Raw genomic sequence first — 12573 nt, 5'->3', positions numbered from 1 at the left:
CTCGTCATTTAGCATTAGGTATATCTCCTAATGCTGTCCCTCCCCCCTCCCCCCACCCCACAACAGTCCCGGGAGTGTGATGTTCTCCTTCCTGTGTCCATGTGTTCTCATTGTTCAATTCCCACCTATGAGTGAGAACATGTGGTGTTTGGTTTTTTGTCCTTGTGATAGTTTACTGAGAATGATGTTTTCCAGTTTCATCCATGTCCCTACAAAGGACATGAACTCATCATTTTTTATGGCTGCATAGTATTCCATGGTGTATATGTGCCACATTTTCTTAATCCAGTCAATCGTTGTTGGGCATTTGGGTTGGTTCCAACTCTTTTCTATTGTGAATAGTCCCGCAATAAACATAACTCTCCTAATTTATTATAGACAAATTGTTATGGTACGGATAGTCATATATTGAGTTAAAAGTATCCATGTTTGCAGTGTGCTTGTTTTAAATAGTAAAGAAATGAACATATTTTACAATAGGAAATAGGAATTCTGTTAGAATCAGGCCATAAAATGTTATGCAACTATTAATAATGTTATAGAAGCGTATGTCTTTGTGTGCAAATCTTAATATATTTGTGTGTATTCATTGATTTAATTTAGTGTACGTGCAAGTGCATATGTATGTTTAAAAACATAAAACAAAGGTTCCACAGAAGATGTATATACCATTGTGAAGTTTGTTCTCTCTTTTTGTGTGTTTTGCTCGTATTTTGAGATGAACTTTCATAATAAGAAAAATGCAACAAAATATATAATGGGGTAGAAAACCAGAACATAGCAAAAAACATTAGCCAAAGTTTATGAAAGAACCACAAATAATTATGTAAAATAATTTTAATCCCCACTTATAAGGAAAGTATTATTAAAGACAATTAACATTTTTGACTGGCATAATAGAAAGCAATTTTGTAAAAATAATAGTATTCTTTGAAAATATATAATCATTTGCTGGGCCAATATTGGAAAATGGGCGCTACACTGCAATTGGATGCATGAATTTTATGAATTACAATTTGAAATGTAAATTAAAAGCAATCAATGAAACAAACTATTTAATACAGCAATTCCAATCTCACTTGTAGATATTTAATGTAAAGAATTCACCAAAAATACCAATATTTGGATTATATACTAGTAACGTTTCTAATATAAGGGAAATAATTAAACATGATATATTTTTATCAATATTGGCAAACTTTTCATTGGTATTATTTTATTTTTAACTTCTAGTTAATGAATTAATTGTTCTTATTAATAAATGGTAAAAAAAATAGCATAATGAAATTCTATTGTAGGGGAAACAGTATGTTTTTTATCTCTTGCTGTTTGAATTATTTTCTATATAAAAGATAACTCCCTGGGGTTAATGAACCTGTTCTTATGCACATAATTTTAAGTGTGATTTAATTACTTCAGGAAACCAAAGTAGCATTCTCAATATATAAGTAACAGTATAAATGATCAGTTTTACAGTTTTTTGGTGGTGTAGAAATTGTAGAGAAAAGCAGTTGCGGTATACCACAACATGACTGGCAATGTCAGTCTGAGGACACCTGAGAATCTTGGTATTAATCTGCAAGAAGATTTGAAAAAAAAAAGTACAGTTCTCTGCAAGAACTATTTATTAATTTTGATCAAATTGTTTCTGTCAGTCTAAACTGGCAACTGGAATGTTGTTTTGTGTTCATGCAGTAATTGATTCAGTAGAAGGCATTCTTCCTCAAGTTCATATTGAACCAATACCCAAGGTAGCAGTTAGGAGAAATTATACTATTAAAACTGACATGGCTGTAAAAGTGGGCACATTTTACGAATGCTTGCTCATTTATTTGCACCAATGTTATCAGTAATCATTACTGTATTGTGTTGCTAGATTATTTTTTTCCATAAACTTTAGACCAAATTCTTATTACATATTAGTTGTTCCTCCTGGTCCTGGGTAACGATGTTAATTTTTTTCACAATTTAAAGTAACTAGATAGTACCCCCAAAATACAGCCCATTAAACAACTGTTAACAGAAACAGATTTTCTTTAGCATTATTTTCATCATGTGCTGTAAGTAGCATTCTCTTTTAAAATTTAGATGGATTTTAGTGGTATTATATTTACTGTAATACTATTCTTAGTTATCTGGTAATATGACATCCAACCTTAGATAATTTATGCAACAATATTTTATTGTCAATTGGTCTATGAACGCTGTGTGATTTAAGAACACAGTGATGTAGTTGAAGGAACACTAGATATAGAGTCAGTAAATGTGAGTTTTAGAATAAGTTGACACAGCTAATCCTCAGCAGATCTAAGGTTCAAACTTATATTCTGTCTCTAAAGCCTATGGTCTTCCTACTGCAAAATAATACCTCTCAATTTAGAAAATATTATCTATTTATATTCATTGTTTAATTTTGTCTGCGAGCAATTAATGTAATGAAGGCTGCCTATATCCAGTCAATAATCTATAGCTTTTATTAAACTTTTTATTTGGAGATGATTATAAATGCACATGCAATTTTAAGAAATAATACAGGGACATCCTGAATACCTTTTACTCAGCTTTCCCGAACGGTAACATCTTACAAACCTATAGCACAACATCACAACCAGGATGCTGATGCTAATATAGTCAAGATATGGAACATTTCATCACTATAAAGACCCCTTATCTTACCATTATAGCCACACACAATTCCCTTCTGTCCCTGCCCTGTCCTTAACTGTGGCTAATCTGCTCTGCATTTCTATAATTTTGTCATTTCAAGAATATTATAAATGGAATAATATAATATTTAGCCTTTGAGAATGGCTTTTTTTTTTTTTACTCAGCCATACTTCTCTGGAAATTCATTCATGTGTGTGTATTGATAGTTGACTTTATTGTTGCTAAGTATTCCACACTATGGCTGTACTACAGTCTGTACCACCCTTTACCTGATGAAGGACACCTGTATGATTTCCGGTTTGGGGATTTTACAAATAAAGCTGCTATAAATATTTGTGTACAGGTTTTTGAGTGCCATAGTGTTCAGTTCTCTGACCCAAAAGTTCACTTTTGAGTTGTATGGTAGTTTCATATTATCTTTTAAAAAAATTGACAAACTGTTTTCCAGGGTGGCTGCAGAAATTTACATTTCCACCAGGAATATATGAATTATCTAGTTCCTCCACATCTTCACGGGCATTTGGTGTTGTCACTAGGTTTTTTTGTTTTGTTTTAATTTTAGCTATTTTCACAGATAAGTGGTAATATCTCATTGTGGTTTTAATTTACTTTCCTAATGGCTAATAACATCGAAGATCCTTTCGTGCACTTATTTGCAAACCATATATTCCTTTCAGTGAAATATCTCTTTATTTATTTTGCCCATTAAATTGTTTGGTCTTTTATTGTTGAGTTATTAGAGTTCTTTATGTATTCTAGATACTATTCCTTTGTCAGATGTATAGCTTACAGATATGTTCTTCTACTCCCTAACTTACCTTTTCATTTTCAACAGAATCTTCCACAAAAAAATCTTTTTAATTTTTTCCTTTTATAGATTGTTTTTGGTGAGAAGTCTAAGAATTCTTCCTAGCCCTAGATATTGAAAATTTTCTCCTCAGAAACTTTTTTTATATTTAACTCTATGATCTATATTGTGTTAACTTTACGTAATATGAGATTTCATTTTTTTGAATATCAAGGTTAGTTTATTTTGCCTATGGATGTCCAATTGCTGAAACACTGTTGTTGAGAAGGTAATTTTCTCTCCACAAAGTTGCTTTTAACACTGCCAAATCAGTTGGGCATATTGTTGGAGCTGATTTGGGGGTTCTCTGTTCTAGTTAATAGTTCTCTGTGTCTATACCTTCCCCACTACCACATAGTTTTGGTTAATGCAGCTATGCAATACATTCTGAAATTTGGTAAGCTAATTTCTCCCACTTTTTTATTTCTTTTCAAAATTGTTTTAGATTACTCTAGAAGTTTTAAAATAATCTTGTGTATACCTAAACAAATTTGCTAAATTTGATAAAAATTGTGTAAATCCGGTATATCAATTTTGGTGGAATTGACATTTTTTCTTTGTTGAGTCTTCCAACCCATTAATATAGCATGTCTCTGCATGTATTTAGATCTTCTTTGATTTCTGTTATCAGTACTGTGTAATTTTCCACATACACATTTCTGCATATGTTTTGTTGGTTTTATACCTATGTATTAAATTTTTTGAGTAATTGTAAATAAAAACTAAAATTTTTATTTTTTAGTGTCCATGTGTTCATTGCTAGTATACGCAAATACAAATTGATTTTTTTGTTAATTTTGTATCTTGCAACTTACTTATTAGTTCCAGAATTTCTTCTACATTCTTTGGAATTTTCTGTGTAGACAATCATATCATCTGCAAATAGGACAGCTTTATTTTTTTCCTTTTAATCTCCATACTTCTTATTTCCTTCCATAGTCTTATTTCACTGGCTATCACTTCCAGCATTATGTATAAATTAAGAGTGGTGAGAGCAAACATCTCAGTTTGTTCTAAATCTTAGGATGTAAACATTGTCTTTCACCATTAAGTGTAATCTTATCTGTTCAATTTTTGTTAGTTTTTAAGTTGAAGAAGCTCCCTTTTATTCATCTTTCCTAACATTTTTTACCATGAATGGATGCTGAATTTTGTCAAGTGCTTTTTCTGCATTAATTAGTATGATCATTTGTTTCTTTTTATTTACTTTATTGATATGGTGGCATACATTGAGTTTTAAATATTGATCAGCCTTAAATTCCTACAATCAACTTCCCTTGGTCGTAGTGTAATTTTTTTAGATGTCATGGATTTATATTTGCTGATAGTTTATTTTAAATTTTTTGTCTCTGTTTATGACTCGTTGGTTTGTCATTTTATGTTTAGGTACTATCTTTGTCTGCTTTTGCTATTAAGGTAATACTAGCTTTGTAAAATAAATATGAAGTGTTCCCTCTTCTAATTTTTGGGAGACATTGTATAGAATTGTGTTAATTCTTTAAACATTCTGTAGAATTCTGTACTAAAACCATCTGGAGCTGGAGGTTTCTTTTTGGGAAGAGCTTTAAAATCAAAACTTCAATCTTCTTAATAGTTAGAGGGCTATTAAAATTATCAATCTTGTATTGGGTGAATTGTGCGACTTTGTGTTTTTCAAGTACTTGTTCCATTTTATCTAACTTGTCGAATTTATGTGTGTAGAGTTATTCACAGTATTCTTTTGCCGTTATTTTGACATCTACAGGGTCTGTAGCAATAAAATTTTTTCCACGCCTGATCACAGCCCTGCAAGTCCTGCCTTGGCCTTACCTGGCCTGTGTGAGGGTGGGGGCACAGACTCGTCTGTGGTGGTCACCTGGAGTCATTGTTTGAAAGTTTTCTGCATTGCTCTGCTGTTTCTTTCTAAGTCCTTTGGCTATAGAAAGAGCAGCCTCCTTTGGAGGTTATTTTTACCTGTGTTCATTATTGTTTCTAAATTTCAGACTTCTTCACCATGATTTGGATAGATGAGGCAAACAGAAAATCCAAGGAGATTACCATGAGTTCATGTGCATGAATTCCGAAGTCCCTATGAAGGCTATGTTTTCTCCACCTTTTGGAAACTTCTTATGTTTTTCATGTACATTACATCTTAGCAATAGAAATAGGGAAAAGTATGTCTACCTCGTCTTCAAATAAGCAGAAGTTCTTATTTTGAACTGATGATGGTTTAAGTGTCACTTATTTAGTCATTTATACCCTGTGCTTATATCTTGTCTAAGACATCCCTCTGATTAACGGCTTTGGTTTGGCTAATGTTATTGACAGAAAACCTGTTATATCTTAGAGTAGCCTCTCATTAGAATATTCTTACTTATGTTAGAAGAAATTTTAACAAGGAGAGTTGACTATTTTCATATTTAAAAAATATGAACAATTTTCATAGGTAGTCTCATTATTCATTATTGCAACTGTTAAATTAGAAAATTTTCTAGGGACAAATTTTAACATATAAAACTATTTAATATAAAGTTTAAGTAGTTGAGGCTAGCTTATTACTGTATTTCTCAAAGTGAAGAGTTCTTTTATAATTTCCTTTATGTATGAAAGGAACATTCTATAAGTCCTCTTCTTGTTTTTATGCTTTGATGGCAGAGAAGCCAGGTAATCTGGGCATAAGTAAAGTCAGGTGACAAATTATTTTATTCATGACTTTATTAATCAAGTGACAGAATGTATGTTGCTTGCCCTACTAGTACTTCATGCTTATTAAGATTCGTTATTACTTCACAGTAAATGAAGTTTAATCTCCCACTACACCATCCTTTTTGTAGTACACTCTGTAATTCTGTTCAAGGGTAAGTGTGAGTGTGTACACTATTATCTGCCATTCACCATTTAAAAATAAAAATTAAGATTTTCAGTAGCTCAGCACCAATATATATTACAAATACTGAGTTACAAGTAAAAGGCTGTCATTGTTGATCTACTTTTATTCTTTTTTGTCTTTCCTAATAGTGACTAACTCTTACCAGAGTTTGTTTTCATTTGTAAACCAAATAATACATAAAAATAAGTTCTACTTACTTAAAGAGGTACAGGGTGATATATCACACACCAGGAAACATTAAGGTTTCTCTGAATTCTAACAGTAAAATTTTCACAGTAGTTTATATAAGCTACACACAAAAATCAAAACCAGAAAATGTCACATGAAAAAATGGCACAGCACTTTATTTTGTGTAGAATTAAATTCAACCTGTAACCCAAAGGCAATGCAAATTAATATGGTTGCAAGCGGGAAAGGAAAAAGGTAATTATGGGGTTGCATATAACATGTGGTTATTTTATATGGGTACTCTCAAAATCATGGAGAACAGTTCAATCAAGAGGAGAAAGCTCCACTGATGACAGTGATTGCTAATGACTGAATTTTTAAAAACTCGATCTAATGGCTAGTGTTCAGTAAGCAAATAGAGGATCTGGAAAAGATTGAGATATAAAGCAATGAAGTGTTATATGATACAAAAGCCACCAGAACCATTAGAAAATATTCAAAGTTTGGTTAACAAGAAACAGGGTGGTACATATTCCTTCACTGTTCCCTACCATGAATTCAGGATTTCACACAATTGGAAGGCTTACCTCATTTGTTTCTCTCTTCTCAGGATTCAGTCCTTTCCTATCTGAAACCCAATATGAAAAGACGGTTTTTCATATGTTTGTCCAGTTTTCTAGTTGTTTATGGTGATTCACATAGCAGTTACTCTGTCAAGACATTCTAATTTACGATATCTGCATTGATTCTTATATCCTACTATAGAGTTTTGCAATCATAGTTAATATTTATCATGCACTTACTTCCTTTAAACTTTGCGTATTAAATAGATATTATCATTTTTAATTTTATTGATTAAAAAATTGAGGCAGAAATAGTTTGGGTAATATAACTCAGATCACACAGCTAATAGGTGTTTGAACCAGGATTCAAATGTGTGGGTGTCCAACTCCAAATGTGTGGGTGTCCAACTCCAAAGCATGCCTATATTACTAACCTCTATGTTATAATAACCTAAAGTGGGGTGCTGACTTATGCAATTGGCTTAGAAGACAAAATTCATCTTTCAACAAAGCTATAATTTCACATTGGAAACTGTGAACTGGAAGGCATTAGAGAAATGTTGAAAAAGGTGATGATCGTGGAGATAATGACAACTCATGAAAGAGGGTCTTGAAAGGGCTCTGCGCGTTTATTTGCTATCCTGCCCTAGACATCTTTACACACAAAGAAGCATTTTCTCATCTGGAGTTTTATCCAGTGAAGTCAATTTTCGGCTGTCATTCATTGAATATCTACTGTGGTAGCCTCAAGATATAAAGAGAAAATAAAACATAAACCCCACTCTGCAAGAGGGTGACATCTTGCAGCAATGCTAACTGGGACCTCTTTAATTTATCATCACAATTCCCAAGTGGGCCTTTCTCACTGCTTGGCAGTCCTATAAATTTCTATAGTTAAATTACACTTCTACTCTCTGACACATCTATTGTACATCTTCTCCTCCTGCCTCTAAGGCCCAGCATCCCTGTTTCCACCTCACTATTAGTTCATGACATCTCATCTCATTCTATGTAGAAAATAGAAGCCACCAGAAAAGAAACAGCCAATCTCCGTGGATCTCGGGCAGCTCTGCTTTCGTTCCTGTTGAAATGGATGAACTGCTCATGTGCACGTCAAACAACTCTATTTTTTGCTCTGGGTTCCATTCTTCTTGCTTTCCCCAGGACTTTATTATTGTAATTATATCCTCTACCTTCTGCATTATTATTCTGTCACTCTCTACTGGATCATTTTTAGCAAACAAACATGTCCTCATTAAAGAAATCAATAGATAAATGCACGAACCTCTTTTGAGCCCATAATCAGTTTCAACTCCTGCACCTGTTCCTCTTATAGCACAACTCCTTGGAAGGGTTGCTTCCAATCTCTGCCTTCATTCCTCACCTTTCTTCACCTACCCTTCAGGATTTGAGTTCTACTCCTTCATAAATTTGTTCATGTCAAGGAAGCCAATAATTTGCATCCTTCCATGTACAATAGTCAATTTTGTGCCATTCCTTATTGATTCCTTCTTTCTGGAAACACATGATTTACATAACTTGCATCACACCACGATTCTAGTTTTCTTCTCTTTTCTCTACCCCTTCTCTACCTCCCTTACTGGGTCATCATTTCCCTGGTCTCTAAGTTTCAAAGTTGCTTATCATAGCTCTATTTTTTATGTGCATCTACTACCTGGGTGACTGTTAAGTTTACATTTCCAGCTCAATCTCCAATGCATCCAAAATTCTTCAACCCACTGTTCTCCCCTTTGATGCCTCACATGCATATCCAAATTAACACGGCCACAGAGAATTCTTCATTGTACCCTTTTCCACATTAATGCCTTCTCCACCTTTCCATTTCGTGAATTTCACTGTTATTTGATTGTTAAGGTCCAAAACCTAGCAGTCATACCTCATATCCTATCACTCCTCAAGCGTTACCAGCTCTTCCTTCAAAACATATCCTGAACTGATTACATTTCACCATCTTAATAAGTATAACCTAACTGCAAGCTACTCATGAAATTAAATCCAAATTCATCCAGGCCCTGGCCCTTGTCCACCGTCTGACCTCAGGTCCCGCCACTCTTGCCTGAGCTTCCCAATCTGCTGGCCCAGGCTTCTTTGGATATCACCCAGCCTGTGCCTGCATGGTCGTACTTTCTGTGGGGAGGCTCTTTTCTAAGATATTTCATGGCTTTGCTTCTGTCTTTTAGCATCATGACCCAATGTGACTCCTCAGCTGAATGACCTCTGATTATTTTAGTGAAGCAGTTCCCATTTACATTACATTTGCTACCTCCCATCACACTGCCCAGTTTTGTATTTTTTAGCAGGTATCACGGCACGAAATTATTATCTGTTTTTTCAGTCCTTTGCTGTTGCAGATCTCTGAGGATAAGGACAATCTTTTCTTGACCAAGGTTGAGAACTCTGCTACCACCAGTCCCGACAAGGGGCCTCTGTGGCTTATGCAACCCATCCTCTTAGTGTGGAAATGAGATGGATGCGACCTATCACCCCTGCCGATGCTGCCTCTGCCAACATTTCCACTGCCTGTCAGCCCTGTGAGAGTGAGCCTCACCCATCCCGCTTCTTACATTCACAAGCTCCTAAGTCAAAAGCTACTGTGTCACATGTGTACGTGCTGGTTGTAAAGAAGATGTAGAAATCAAGTTTCTGAAAGTCTCAGTTTACATAGAGAAAGACAATCTCTGCCTATCAACAAGACATAAAATGAAAAATCCCAGCAACCTCAGAAGAGGGTTCAGATTCTTGCTTGCTGACATGTGAGAACATCCCCTAAAAGAGCCAAGGAGAGAATCCTGAACTTGCATCACCACTAACTCATGGACAGAGGAAGAGAAAGGCAGGCTGTAGAGGGTGGTGTCATTGAAGATGGAAAGAAGAGAGATTTTTAAACATTGTAAATTAATTTTGAGTTCTGTAAACAGAATGAATAGTCTGAGAACCAAAAAATGTTCACTGAATCAAACTATGTGACCACTTGTGATGTGAGGAATAACAGCTTCAGTAAAGTGATAGACTGCAATGTATTAAGGAGGAAATAAAAGAAATAACAGTGAGTTTTCTTTATACAGTTTGGTTGAAGAGAGGGAAGAAAAGGACAAACAATAGGGAAGGGAGAGTCAGGGGAAGGTTTTTATTTTGTGACAGAAGAGAGATGACTGTGTTTACTGTGAGGAACAAAGTAAGAACCAACATAGAAAGATTGTAGATCTGGTAAGAAGCTATAATCATATCGAATGTTTGGAAACATTCCCAAAGATATTATAAGGGGCTTATTTTAAACACTAAGAAAGATTAGCTCATAACTGGAAGAAACTGCATCTTCTCCTCGAACTAGAAGAGAAAGAATGAAGATGGATCACTATAGGATCTGGGTGAAGGCTGGCTTTTTAAAGTGATATGGGAGAAAAAATTGTGTGTAATTTTTTCACTTCCTCCACCTCTGGCCTCTCTTCTCCTCTGGGGTAGGGGACATTACCTCCTGAGAGTTTTAGGAGAGGTAGAAGTAAGCTGACCAGGAATATATAAAAGAAGAGGAATTCAGTTTTAACAATCACCAGAGGCTGAAGACTGTGAGTTGACAGTGGTTGCCTTCTGTGATTTTTCATTGTTCAGCAATCTTGTTATACGAGTAAAAAAGATGAATTATTATAGCTTCGGGTCTAGGATTTTGATAGACAAAGGGAACACATGACAAGGTGCCCACCAGAAATAAAAGTAGTGATAAGAATAATTTTACTGCTTGATCTTGGTATTTACATTGATTAAGAGAGTGGTGAAGCCAGAATGGAACTAAATGGGCAAAGGAAGGCACTGGAAATGTTTATGCTGGAGAAGAATAGTGGTTCATACCAAAAACTGAGTGAGATAACTGGAAGCACCAGGAGTTGAACAAGACACCAAAAGCTAAATGAATTCTAAGACTTCAGGGAAGCTGTCATGCCAGGTAAAGAGATGGTAAAAAATATAGTCATATATTTAAGTGGCTGAAGGTGAATGTTTGAGAAATTAGAAACTTCGTTTTTTTATTTTAAATATGGAACAGTGTCTAGTGAGAAGAGTTCAAAGGGTTTCAGAAGTTAGTGAGAAGGTGAAACATAAAGAAAAAGCCAAAAGAAGTATAGAAATGAAAACACTGGTATATAGAAGATATACTGGTATATAGAAGATTGTAAGTTTCCTGAGGCCTCCCCAGCCATACTGAACTGTGAGTCAATTAAACCTCTTTCTTTTGTAAATTATCCAGCCTTGGGCAGTTCTTTATAGCAGTATAAAAACTGTCTAATACAGTAAATTGGTATCACAGAGAGTGGGGTGCTACTATAAAGATACCCAAAAATGTAGAAGTGACTTTGGAACTGGGTAACAGAAAGAAGTTGGAACAATTTGGAGAGCTCAGAAGAAGATAGGAAGATGTGGGAAAGTTTGGAACTTTTTAGAAACTTGTTGAATGGCTTTGACCAGGATGCTAATAGTGATATGGACAATGAAGTCTAGGCTGAGGTGGTATCAGATGGAGATGCAGAACTTGTTGGGAAATGGAGTAAAGGTGATACTTGCTATGCTTTGCCAAACAGACTGGTGACATTTTGCCCCTGCTCTAGGGATCTGTGGAAATTTGATTTTGAGAGACATGATTTATGGTAACTGGCAAAAAATATTTTCTAAGCAGCAAAGCATTCAAGAGGTGACCTGGGAGTTATTAAAAGCATTTAGTTTTACGGACTCACAAAGAGATGTTTGGAATTGGAACTATGTTTAAAAGGGAAGCAGAGCATAAAAGTGGAAAATTTGCTGCCTGATGATGTGATAGAAAAGAAAAACCCATTTTCTGAGGAGAAATTCAAGCTTGCTGCAGCAATTTGCATGAGAAATGAGGAGTCATATGTTAATTACCAACACAATGGGAAAAATTTGTCCATGGGATGTCAGAGGTCTTCACGGCAGCCCCTTCCATCACAGGCCTGGAGGCCTAGGAGGAAAAAGTGGTTTCATGGGCTGGTCCAGGGCCTTGGTACTTTGTGCAGTCTCAGGACTTGATGCCCTGTGTCCCAGTCACGGCTAAAAAGGGCTAATGTGCAGCTTGGCCAATGGCTTCAGGGGGTGCAAGCCCGAAGCCTTGGCAACTTCCACGTGGTGTTGAGCCTGCAGGTTTACAGAAGTAAAGAACTGAGGTTTGGGAACCTCTGACTACATTTCAGAAGATGTATGGAAACACCTGGAGGTCCAGGCAGAAGTTTGCTGCAGGGGCATAGCCCTCATGGAAAGCATCTGTAGGACAGTGTGGGAGGGAAATGTAGGCTCAGAGCTCCCACACAATGTCCCCACTGGGGCACTGCCTAGTGGAGCAGTGAGAAGAGGGCCACGATCCTCCAGATTTTAGGATGGTTGATCCACAGGCAGTTTGCACCGTGCACCTCGAAAAGCCGCAGAGACTCAACACC

Source organism: Nomascus leucogenys, chromosome 3 (genome assembly GCF_006542625.1).
Source record: "Nomascus leucogenys isolate Asia chromosome 3, Asia_NLE_v1, whole genome shotgun sequence".
NCBI lineage: Eukaryota > Metazoa > Chordata > Mammalia > Primates > Hylobatidae > Nomascus > Nomascus leucogenys.
This window is presented reverse-complemented; position numbering follows the sequence as displayed.